Source organism: Mya arenaria, chromosome 15 (genome assembly GCF_026914265.1).
Source record: "Mya arenaria isolate MELC-2E11 chromosome 15, ASM2691426v1".
Lineage (NCBI taxonomy): Eukaryota > Metazoa > Mollusca > Bivalvia > Myida > Myidae > Mya > Mya arenaria.
In genome coordinates this window covers 50442327-50454914 of record NC_069136.1, presented here as the reverse complement: position 1 = coordinate 50454914, position 12588 = coordinate 50442327, and the positions used below count along the sequence as shown (strand labels likewise).

Here is a 12588-nt window from a genome sequence, read left to right as displayed (position 1 = left end):
AAAGTTCTTGACTACTTGTAGGTCCGTTCTTGAATGAAGTTCTTGACTACTTGTAGGTCAGTTCTTGAATGAAGTTCTTGACTACTTGTAGGTCCGTTCTTGAATAAAGTTCTTGACTACTTGTAGGTCCGTTCTTGAATGAAGTTCTTGACTACTTGTAGGTCCGTTCTTGAATGAAGTTCTTGACTACTTGTAGGTCCGTTCTTGAATGAAGTTCTTGACTACTTGTAGGTCCGTTTTTTGAATGATGTTCTTGACTACTTCTTATGGGTCCTTTCTTAAATGCAATTCTTCGTTTCTTAGAGGCCTTACTATTACTGAAGTTCTTGGCTTATTGTACGTCAGTTTTTAAATAATTTTTTTGGATACTTGTACGTTCTTGAATTAGGTTATTATATACTTGAAGGTCCTTCCTTGAATGAAGGTAGTCACTACCTACTTGCTTGTGATCTTTTGTTATTTTAATTGTTTGAACTCTCATCTCAACCATGTGTTGGACTATGGTTTCAAAAAAATATTTCTCATTTCTAAGACAGAGGAAATGAAAAAAATACTGCAAACATTAATGTACACACAAATTTATTAATGCAGACTCACCTTTAACCCAAATGCCACAATAAACAATTTACAGATAAACCAAAGGTAACCGATTAAAGTATAAGGATTTAGAGGCAGACTTGCGGTGTGGTACTGGGCTTGTCCATGCAGTTTTCAGCATAAGAAGAAGAGAGAAAAATGTGCCAGAAGAATGCGGATAATTGAAATATCCTTTGATTGACATATTATCGTGACTGTGGTTACATCGGAAAGGACACAAACATATGTTGAAAGTCGTTACGTTTGAAAGGACACAGACATATTGTGCTTGTGGTTTTGGCTCTACCAGTATCCATGGTTGGTTTCCAGTACATCTGGAAGACTTAAAATAGAACATTTTTGTATGTTTAAACCACTTGTCCCCTAAGCACTTCTTTGAAAGGCCAAGTAAAAAAGGAGTTTTATAAAAGGCCATCTTAGGAACATTTCTGTTAAACAATCTGGCCTGTTGTTAGTGGGGAGTAGATTCAAGTTGATTTATAGTTATATAGTGAAAACTAGCCCTGCATATTGTTGGCAAAGGTTTAATCAGTCCAACATAGCTTGAATGGAAAAGATAAAGGGCCCCTTAAGATGTAATATTTATATATATATATATATATAGTTACTGCATTGATTTACCTTTATGTTTCACTAAAGTGTATGTTGAGGGTTGACCATCCCTGACTAATACTGCCACCTATGGTCATCCCGCCACAAATACTCTATACCTTCCTAAACAAAAAAGTATTTCTAAATATTAACTGTGAACTTGATTTGGCACATTTTATTGTCACTGTTGAACTGGGAGGTGAACACGCAGATTTTGGCAAGGCAGACTCATCTCAAATGCACATAAATATATCACCACTTACTACATGCAATGCCTTAGAGTTAATGCTCATATATCTTAATGTCATTACAGATATAGAAAGTAACTATCTGATGTAAACATCATGCAGAGTTCATAAAGTCATTAATTGGTCATATATTCATCAAGCAGTTCCTACATGCATGCAAGAAATTACGGACACATTTGTGCCAAATATTTGTTTTTTATATAATTCAATTTTGTTTCCATTGGCAATTGCCCTTGGCAAATTTGCAAAAGTGGTGACAATCTTTCAATTTTTTTGGCGATTAATTTCAAAATATTTTTTAAAATCGAAATAAGCAAAACACTTAAATACCCAGTATGAAAATCTATTCAGTCTCTGAAGCAAATGAAGCGTGCAGCATATGTGACATATCTGATAATTGGTGACAGACCATTAGGAAGTCGACCTTCATTGTTATATGTTAAATAACTCCTCAGTGAATTTACCGTACCTCTTCATTATGTATTCTCAATCTATAGTTCAGCTTTAACACTAATTGTTCACAAATTCTAAAAATAATGTTAATCTCAACTTAATATTAGAAAACCATAATTTTTCAACATTTTTTTATGATTAGTTTAAGGTCACTATCTATAATGTCCATGTCACAGTGATGGCTACATCTCTGGGGTCATCTCTGTATCCATCCAGCAAAGAATGAGGTCCTGTAAAATATCGGTATAAACCACATCACTGTCTACACACATGATTTAAAGCTGCACTCTCACAGATTGACAATTTAACGACTTTTTGATATTTTGTAATGGAAAGAGTAATTTTTTGCCTAAATATCGGCAAACCAATGATATAAGATTACCGACAAAAAAAACGATTGGAGATTTTGATATTTCCATTCGAAAATTTATGTTTTTAATATTGCTTAAACAGTTACTAACAGTTTAAGAAAAATGCATAAAACATCAGTTTTCAAACTTATATATATAATTTGCGATCTGGTTTTTTGTCAGCAGTTTTATATAACTGGTCTTCATGGATTTTGGCAAAAAATGGTTCATCCAACACAAAAATACAAAAAGTTGTCAAAACGTTCAATCTGTGAGAGTGCAGCTTTAAGTCATGCAAGCACTTGTCACTACATACATCATTACAATGTAACACATCATCAAATGCTACCTAAATGAGAACAAACAGTTTTTTTAAGAAATAATTCAAGGGATTTGTCACTTTGTGACTGCAAATGAACATTTGAGTAATTATTCTTTCCATTATTTTTTTATCAAATAATTATTTTTCTGATTTTTATTCACTCCTTTCCGACATTTTCTATAACGAACTGTTTAACTTTTGCTTAATATTATCTTGGTGGTAGGTATGAACCATAAAATGCTTTAGGCTGAGTAATATTTCTCCATCTTATTATCATGTGTTTCATACAGGTCTATCTTATAATGTCTATAGGGAAATCTCTGATTGTTTGTCTATTATCTTTTTATCTTGTTTATAAACTGACCATTTCATTATTATTCCTGTCAGAGAGTTGAAATTTGAATGTGAAATGAAGCATTTCATGGGGATATTTAGAGCAAAAAGTAGAGGTAGTAGGGCTCTTTATTTACCTTTTAGATGCATTTTTTTTTTACCCTTTTGAATGCAAGTATATGACTTTTAATCCTATTCATCGATTACGATATACATGTATTTATCTTTGTTTAGAAACCAGTGCTTTAAAAGGGATACAGCTACATGATGAGGAGATGAACCTAAAATTGGTGTCTCTGACTTGTCAACATGCACCACTCATTGTCATCATAGAACCCCTCTTTCAGCACTGGAGACCTACTGCATCAAACTAATTCCTACCAAAATACTGAGATGGCTTCTTATTTAATTCAAGATTTAGTTAATTTCAAACAATGCATTAAGTTAAACCTTTCCATTATTTCTCTAGCTACTTATACAAAAATTGGGTATATATGCGCTTTTTCAAGAAAGAATAGGGACAAGATTAAATTAAGTTTTTTTCTTATTTTTTCTTGAATTTCTTTCCTGCATTCTACAATCAATAGCAACCTATACACAATGGTTAATGGTATCTATTTTTAATAAAAGTGACATTGACCCTTAAGGGGCCCAAAACCCAAACCCATGAAAGGTCTAAAAAACTATACTTATGGTCAAAAGTCTTGTCCGGTATGGGTTTCCATAATATCTTTTAAACGCGTGAAGTTACGACCTTGAAATTTTGTCTACTTTATACCGCGTGTATTTTAAACCGGTTTCTGAATTTTGATAGTCGTCCGCGCTCTAACAATTGAGATACACTACCGGCGACGTTTTTCACATGCTCCCTCATGTATACAGTATTGTGACCAATTGGATAAAATGATTTACCTTATCCTCTTGTCGTATGATATCCAGATCGGAAGACATCAGAATATTTGAAGAAAATATTGATTTTGATTATAAGATGAAGCTTTCAAATGAGAGGCGTGCGCGCGCAATAGGCCAACTTGAGGCTGGTGCAACTGCCGCACATGTAGGCCGTAATTTCGGGGTTAATGAGAAAACCATTCGTCGATAACGTACAGAACTCGCAAGGCACATCACCGTGGCAGATATCCCACGTTCCGGACGGCCATCGTTTTGCCGCTCCAAATGACACGGCGCGAAACACACCTGCTCGTAATCCACCTCACATAAGTGCCAGAACGGTATGGCAACGTCTTAAGGCAGTCGAGTTACGTTGCCGACGGCCATATCGTGGAGCAAGATAAACTCCCAATCACAGGCGTCTATGGGTAATATGGGCGTTACGTCATCGGAGATGGCGCTTGAATCAATGACAAACCGTTTTGTTTACAGATGAGTCTAAATTTAACGTTGATTCAAATGACCGATGTCAACATGTCTATCGACGCTCTGGTGAGAGGTTTACGGACGCCTGTGTAATTGAGAATGACCGCCGGGGTGGGCCGAGCGTCATGGTTTTGGCAGGGTTTACTAACCATCATAAAACCCAACTTGTATTCCTCGAATATGGCCGAGGACGCTTTAATGGCTTCACTGCACAACTTTACGTAGTCCAAGTGTTGCAGCCGATTGTTCTCCCATTCCTTACTGCCCATCCAGGTACTGTCCTACAGCACGACAACGCCCGGCCCAATGTTGTAAGGCTGACTCAAAACTTCCTGGCGGCTAAAATGTCCAAACGTTGCCATGGCCGGCGTTATCGCCGGATATGAACCCAATCGAAAACGTTTGGGACTACATGAAACGGAAGATTAGGGCACGGAACGTGTACAACGTCCATCAATTACGTGACGCCATTGCTCAGGAATGGGGCCTACTTCCGGCTGGATTCCTGCACAGACTTGTAGCGTCAATGCGTAAAAGGTGCACTGAACTCATTCGGATTAATGGGGGTCATACACACTACTAAAAACGCCGTTTTATTTAAGACACACTCAATGCAATCATTTGTGCCTTGCAAATCCTCAATGCCAATTTTCATCACATTACTGTACCGGCAGTACTGGCTCGGCAGTACTGGCTCGATTTCCAAAATTCAATTTTCATTGAATGCATATTAATGTCCTCTGTCTATCGGTACCAAATTTATGAGTGTGCGATATAAAACTAAACAGATATTGTAGTTTTAGTAGACCGGACATGACTTTTGGCCATTAGTATATAACCAAAATTGTTCACAAAATGTCAGCCCTTACTCTTCGCTCTAACCATTTTTCTATTAGTAGTTAAAGTGACATTGACCATGAGTCAGGGGCCAGAAACAGAATGCCATGAAAAGTCTTCATAAACTCTTCCAACATGTATCTTAACCATGTTCAGTCACAATTTGTAAGAATGATTCTTATTACCACAGGTGCCTTCCCGCCAGAACAACAGCGTACACCATTTTAACCAGGTTACAATTTGGTTACAAATATATAACCTAATTGTGTGATGGCTGTAAACAATTGTGTGAAGTATTAAGACAATGCAGGCGCGTAAGAAGGAAATTGACTTTGGGGATGCAGAAAGGGTGGGCTCGGGAAGGGTGTCCCCTACCATCAAGATTTTTTTCTTGTAATCTTAAACATTGAAAGACTCAATTTTCAGTGAGTTCAGGTTTATTTTCATGGTTTTTCTCTAAATCTTTTCTGGTAAAATAGTTGATATGAAATAGAAGATATAAAACTATTATCATCGTTCAGTAACATTTACATATATTTGCATAGTTTTACTATGTATATTAAATAACAAATTAGCGCAATGTTTAACTCTTCGTAGTGAAGCCATGAGTGTCTTTGGAAACATTGCGAGTTGAATGCCATGTGTTCAGTTTGTTTAATGACAAAAGTTATCTTTGGTAATTTAAAACTTTAAGGCTGATTTGGTATGTTCTGTTCTATGTCCATTTTGAATTCAAACTTTTATGTGTTGAGTTTGAAAGAATACATATTGCTGGCTATTTAATGACAAATCTAAATTAATGAGTAATTGCAATTAAAGCAATCAACTTAAGTTTTTGAAAAATCTTTATTAAGCCGACTGTTTTCAAGCCATTCACACCCCAATTAGCTAGATATGACATGGTGACCAGTTAATACCAAATCCTGTCAGACTAGTATTGATCTACATGCGCATATCTTTATTTAAAAATCAATTATTAAGAAAATCGGTATCAACTACAGATTGCTTTTTTGAAAAAGCGCTTGTCTCCCCTATTGTGTGGTCGTAGCTGAGAAAAAATAAATGATGGACATGAAATTTGTAATTTTGGACTGGAAACGAACCAACAGTGAAGTTTCGTTTATTCACCCATATCAAATGGTGAAGAGAAAAAAGTGTTGTTGATTAATCTTGGAAAATGTAAACAAAGTTTGCTTAGTATGAAGTTCCTGGGCACAAGCGTTATTCAATTATTGATTGGGAACCATTTTTCAGCCCAAATGAATATGCAAAAGCTTACCCAGCTGCTGCTGTGGAGATGTTGATTTCACACAGCTGATAAACCGGACTGATGCATCTGAAGTACATGTACACCAACAGCAGTATCTGCAAGAGGAGGGTGTAAATCTAGGTAACTGTATGCCGGGTAGTTAATTAAAAAAGGTTTTATGCAGAATAAGGGTGTTTTTCAAAATAATGAGGCAAAAGTGTGACATAGGGGTTGAAAAATTCAAACCCAGTTTTCATGATTGTCACCTATTTTACATGAAAGTACTTCAAATTACACAAAAATAACTTTGGGAAAGTATCAGGAAATAGAAATAAAAACATATTTTGACCTTAAATCCAAACATTGCAAACATTTCTAACAATATGGGTGATCTATACAAGTGTCTTATGACAAGAACCTAGCAAAAATCAAATGTTTTTTCTGAATTTTATAATCAGTAATTAATACCTGTGTGTAGTCATGTATATATTCAGAATTTCCTTGTGAATAAACACTAAGTGTATCTTTCGCCTTAGAGGTAGGGACATGGGTCTTGCACACGACACGTCGTCTTCGTATGTGGAACACATGTAGCAAGTTATTTTAAAATCTGTCCATACAAGAGAAAGTTACAGCCCGGACACAACAACCTATACCCTAGGTCCTTGTATGCAGCACTCCATTGTGAATAAACACTAAGTGTGACCTTGACCTTTGAGGTAGGGACACGGGTCTTGTACGCGACACGTCATCTTGGTATGTGGAATACATGTGGCAAGTTATTTTAAAATCTGTCCATACAAGGGAAAGTTACAGCCCGGACACGACAACCTATACTCTATGTCCATATATGCAGCACTCCATTGTGAATAAACACTATGTGTGACCTTGACCTTCGAGGCAGGGACACGGGTCTTGCACGCGACACGTCGTCTTGGTATGTGGAACACATGTGGCAAGTTATTTTAAAATCTGTCCATACAAGGGAAAGTTACAGAGCCGGACGGACGGACGGACGGACGGACGGTGCGATTTTAATATGCCCACCTTCGGGGGCATAAAAAAAATCTACACATTTTGTCTAAATTTGAAACCAAAAACAAATTGTTACCTCACAAAGTTTTTACTGTAATTAAAACAAGAATCAAATAAGGGAAAAATCTACATTTACTTCACCTTATGCATCTTTATAATAGACCACATACCATATTTCAAGAATGTATTGTAGTTTACAATTGCCAAATTTTTCATTTGAAAATTGAACTATTTTTCAATACGCACATATGACGCATGACGTATGACGCACACACTACGTACACATTACCATCGCATAAGCTCTTCTGGCCTTTGGCCAGTAGAGCTAAAAACACAATAAGACTAAACATGAATGTACCTTGTTGTGTTTAATGACTTTGGTCTTGCATGCTGGTCTCAATTTCAGTGGAGAGTTTGTAAAACTCAAGTAGGCCACTGCCTCATAATTTCCATTTCAATTTGCCATAACTGTAGCTCTAGCCTGCAATACATTTTAAAAAAATTAATTAAATCCTAGAACAAATATAAATGGAGATGCCTAAATTTAAGTCATCAAGGAGCTTGAGTGAAAAATACTCTTATTTAAAGCTGCACTCTCACTTTGACAAGTTTTTTTTTTCTTTTTGTCTAGCAATGAACCAAATTTTTGCACATTTTCTGAAAACCAGTGATACAGCACTGCTAACAAAAAACTGAAGGCCCTGTATTGCTCACCTGGTCAAATTCAAGTGTGAAATAAGTGCTTTCAGGGCTAGGCCAATTGTGACAGGAGAAGGAAATAAGTGTTTTTCAGGGCGATGGAAAGTGCAACAAGAAGGGACTTAATTAAAACAAATTTAGGACTAGTTTTCAATGCTACATGTTAATTTTTAAAGTTGAGGGTATTACAGTTTTAGAGAATTTGAAATGTCAGTCTGGTGGTCTGCTACCTTAGAAAGGATGCGTACTTGTCTTTGTACATTTTTATTTTCTGTTCTTGTTATGGATGGAGTATAAACATGAACATTGTTTCATTTAATTCAGAATGTTTTTTAGCAGTGAGTGTGATTAAACACTTGTTCTACATGTAAATGCACGAAACATTTAAAACTTACTATACATCCTTTGACTACATTATGGAAGGACTTCTTATTAAATTATAGAGTATATTTTCAATAAATCTGCATATAATCATGAGGTATGGAATCAAAACATTTATACCTGCTGGAATTAAAAAATATATCACTTAGATCCTTCCTAGTGACCAAATGTCTTTTTTTGATATCACGGATGATTTTTTTATTATCACGGATGACCCAGTTGCAAACCTTACCTTGCTGTTATGAATACATTTTAACCAGGTTTCATATAGATCAAGTAGAAAATATGGCCTCAACAATGTTTTAACAATGTTTTCTATGATTTGACTTCGTGACCTAGTTTCAAACTTGACTTATAAGACTTCATAAACACAAACATTTTGACATAGTTTCATGGTGATGAAAGGGAGATTGTAACCTCTACAGTGTTCACAATTTTTTTCTATGATTTGACCTAAGTGGCCTGGTATTTGACCTCTGATTACCCAGTTTCAAACTCTACCTAAAGATCATCAAGAATAACATTCTGATCAAGTTCCATGAACATATGATCATAAATGTGGCATGTTTAACCAATGTTTGCTGTTTGATTCAAATTGTTAAAGTAATCAGAAGTTACACAACTATGTAGTTAGCTGAAATATATTTATTGTTCTTGTACACTGCACTTTCTCTCAATGTGCTTTACCATTGTATGAAATATAGTTAAATTCCATTCAGTAGTTTATTTATTATTTTATGTTACAAAGAATATCTACCCTCTGGTCCTCCTTGTTTCAAATGCCCAAGCTGGGATATGTTTTGTATGGACATGTAAAAACAGTCTTGAAATGGAGGAGCCTTTACCATTGCAGAATTTCAATTTCTAATGTAAAAATGTATAATGACAAGCAAGTTTGCAAAAGTACATGTACCTAATCAAGCATGTTAAAGCTGCACTCTCACAGATGGAACTTTATGACAACTTGTCTTGGAATGAGCCAATTTTTACAAAAAAAATCCACTGAAACCAGTGATATAAAACTGCTGACAAAATATTAACGCAGAATTGCATATTTTAGTTAAAAAAATCATGTTTTATGTTTTTTTCTTAAACCGTTAGTATCGGTTCAAACCATAAAACATTAATTTTCAAACAGAAATCTGTAAATCTGTAATTTTATGTAAGAAGAATATTGGTACAGTGTAAGTATTATTTACCAGGAATGTCGTACAGTTGAAGTATGATGTTTGTGGTATGTCGGTACAGTGTTAGAATTATGTACGAGTAATGTCAGTACAGTGTAAGTATTATGTATGAGGAATGTTGGTACAGTGCAAGTATTATCAAAACTGTGGTCAAAACTTCACAAGCCTATAAGCATTGAACTCAGGTGAACTGCTTTCTTGGTTTTATTAAATTCTAGATATTATATAGGCTTGTTTAAATAATTTGATGCCAAGCACAGGTGTAATAACTTGGTAGTGTTTCATGCATTCATGAAGAAAACAGCTCGTGGCATAAAGCATTATGTTTTAATATTCCAAAAAGAATGAATAAATGTTGAAAATAATCGTTCTTATAATGATGGATGATACCGATTTAATAATTAATTTGAAATAATTGTGCATAAAAGATGGTATTTCTACCTTGTGTGACTATATAGTAGATCACAGTAAATCTTTTAGCATTTAATATTTTTGAGATTTTCTGTTAATAAATACAGGGTTATACAGGGTTACAAACTAAGTCATCAGTAATAAATAGTAACCATAAATGCATTTTTTTAGTAAATCGTTAAAGGTTTATCAGTAAATATTTATGTTTGTTATACATGTGTATATTGATTTTGAATAAGAGTGTCACTTTCATGGAAGCCCTCACAGGAGTGTTATCTCCGGAGACAACTAGAGCAATCACAGGAGTGATAAGGATCATGCATGTCAGAAAGCAAAAAATAATATAAAAATATTCACAAGTGGGTGTTATTTACCTGGCACTTAATGCTATTTTCAATTCTAACTTATCAACATATACAGAAGAATGAAATAAAAAGAAGATTAATCATAAAGAATCACAATAAGCGTTAAATACTTTTGAAAATCGGGTTCTCTGCATCTGTATTCGAATAGAAAGGCAGCATCACTTTCCTCCTCCAACAATACATGGAAATGGTCCTGTCAAAAAGGACAAACATAATTATCAAACTGATTGAAAAAAGTTGACTTAAACAAGCACATCATATAGGAACTTGTAATGCAATGTTATAGTATTTCGTTCTTAGTCAGCAATATTCAACCAAAGGTTTCTGTTACAAAGTCAAGCTACCTTTATTGTGGTTTTCCCTCTTGACACACATATATAGGACGCCAGATTTAGCCACTCAGATAAAAAAAAATCATTAAATAATTATTTTCAATATCTTTTTCCAAATGTAATTATGAGGAAAGTGTCAGGCAGGAAGCTTCGAAATTTCAAGTTGTAATGAAGTATGATGGCTCAGGGAAACAGACAGTGATATCTTGGACAACAAATTTTTATACAGCGGCTGACATGGCATTATTAATTTTGTACTTAATACTTAAATTTTAATGTTAACATATTAGTTTCAAAAAAACTTTCCTAAAAGGGAAATGCAAATTACTTGTCAGTTGTTGGGAGAAAATATTGAGTTTAGAATACAATGATTTTAATTCAGCTAGGGTTAGGGCTAAGGTTATATTTCTTACGTTTGTATAGAACTGAGATGTCAATCTTTTTGTTTGCATAATTTTAAGACGCGACCCTATCACAAGATCATGATATCCGAATGGTTGTTTATCCGATCTGTAGTTAACTGTGCTCATGGTGCATCAACAGTCGAGGTTGGCAAAAAATGACCGTTGAACCGAATGTTTCGTTGATGCCTTTGAAATCCACCGATACGATACACTAGTAAGGGCTGCACACGACATATCTTCGTATTTTGCTGTGGTTGTGTTTGTTGTTGTTCGTCTAGTTTGGCAAAATATGTTGCGGACAACTGTTAAACAGTTCCATGGTAACAGTCAACAGTTTACAGCGTTGGTAAAGCTCGTTACAATAAATAAATTTTGTATACCCAGGCCGGGGATCCCAAAATTATTAATACAGCATACTCATAACAATGATTTTTACAACTGTGATTCTTGAATGAAACTGTACTTACTTATATAATTTTCGCGAGAAAAATATATAGATGAAAACGGTTACGAAGGGGGGTTACGTAGAGTATGGGGAGACGTGAATTTCAACACCAGAACCAACCTCCTATCATTTTTGGTTCCAGAGATATCTTCGAGATTAGCTCCCCCTTATGAGCTATATGGGAGCGCGTTTTGTTTACGAATTGGCGCATACTTTGACGCGTTGGTTTGCGGTGACCAAATATCATCCCGCACACCCCAAGGGGTGCATCTTGAAGGGTTTAGCGTCCCCTACATGGACAAGTTGGTCCCAGCCTGGTCAGGTGTAGGGATGCTGAGATATCTTCGAGATTGCCGACCCCATTTTAGGGCATTTTGTGCAGCATTTTAGCGTATGAAATAACCTTATAGGTGAATGAAAATTGTGACGTAATAACGACAGCGCTGCGCCGACGTGCGCGTTACGTAGGGTATGGGGAGACGTGAATTTCAACACCAGAACCAACCTCCTATCATTTTTGGTTCCAGAGATATCTTCGAGATTAGCTCCCCCTTATGAGCTATATGGGAGCGCGTTTTGTTTACGAATTGGCGCATACTTTGACGCGTTGGTTTGCGGTGACCAAATATCATCCCGCACACCCCAAGGGGTGCATCTTGAAGGGTTTAGCGTCCCCTACATGGACAAGTTGGTCCCAGCCTGGTCAGGTGTAGGGATGCTGAGATATCTTCGAGATTGCCGACCCCATTTTAGGGCATTTTGTGCAGCATTTTAGCGTATGAAATAACCTTATAGGTGAATGAAAATTGTGACGTAATAACGACAGCGCTGCGCCGACGTGCGCGTTACGTAGGGTATGGGGAGACGTGAATTTCAACACCAGAACCAACCTCCTATCATTTTTGGTTCCAGAGATATCTTCGAGATTAGCTCCCCCTTATGAGCTATATGGGAGCGCGTTTTGTTTACGAA

The 12588-nt window shown here is 35.9% G+C and overlaps 1 long non-coding RNA gene across 1 annotated transcript; it reads right to left on the bottom strand.

Moving 5' to 3' along the window:
• Positions 1-1171: 1171 nt before the first annotated feature.
• Positions 1172-11463, bottom strand: LOC128219973 (uncharacterized). The gene is made up of 5 exons (XR_008258693.1): positions 11181-11463; positions 10546-10628; positions 7751-7873; positions 6388-6473; positions 1172-2119 (listed from the first exon to the last, which is right to left on the bottom strand). It is a non-coding gene; the product is annotated as an uncharacterized LOC128219973 (long non-coding RNA).
• Between the last annotated feature and the right edge of the window lie 1125 nt (positions 11464-12588).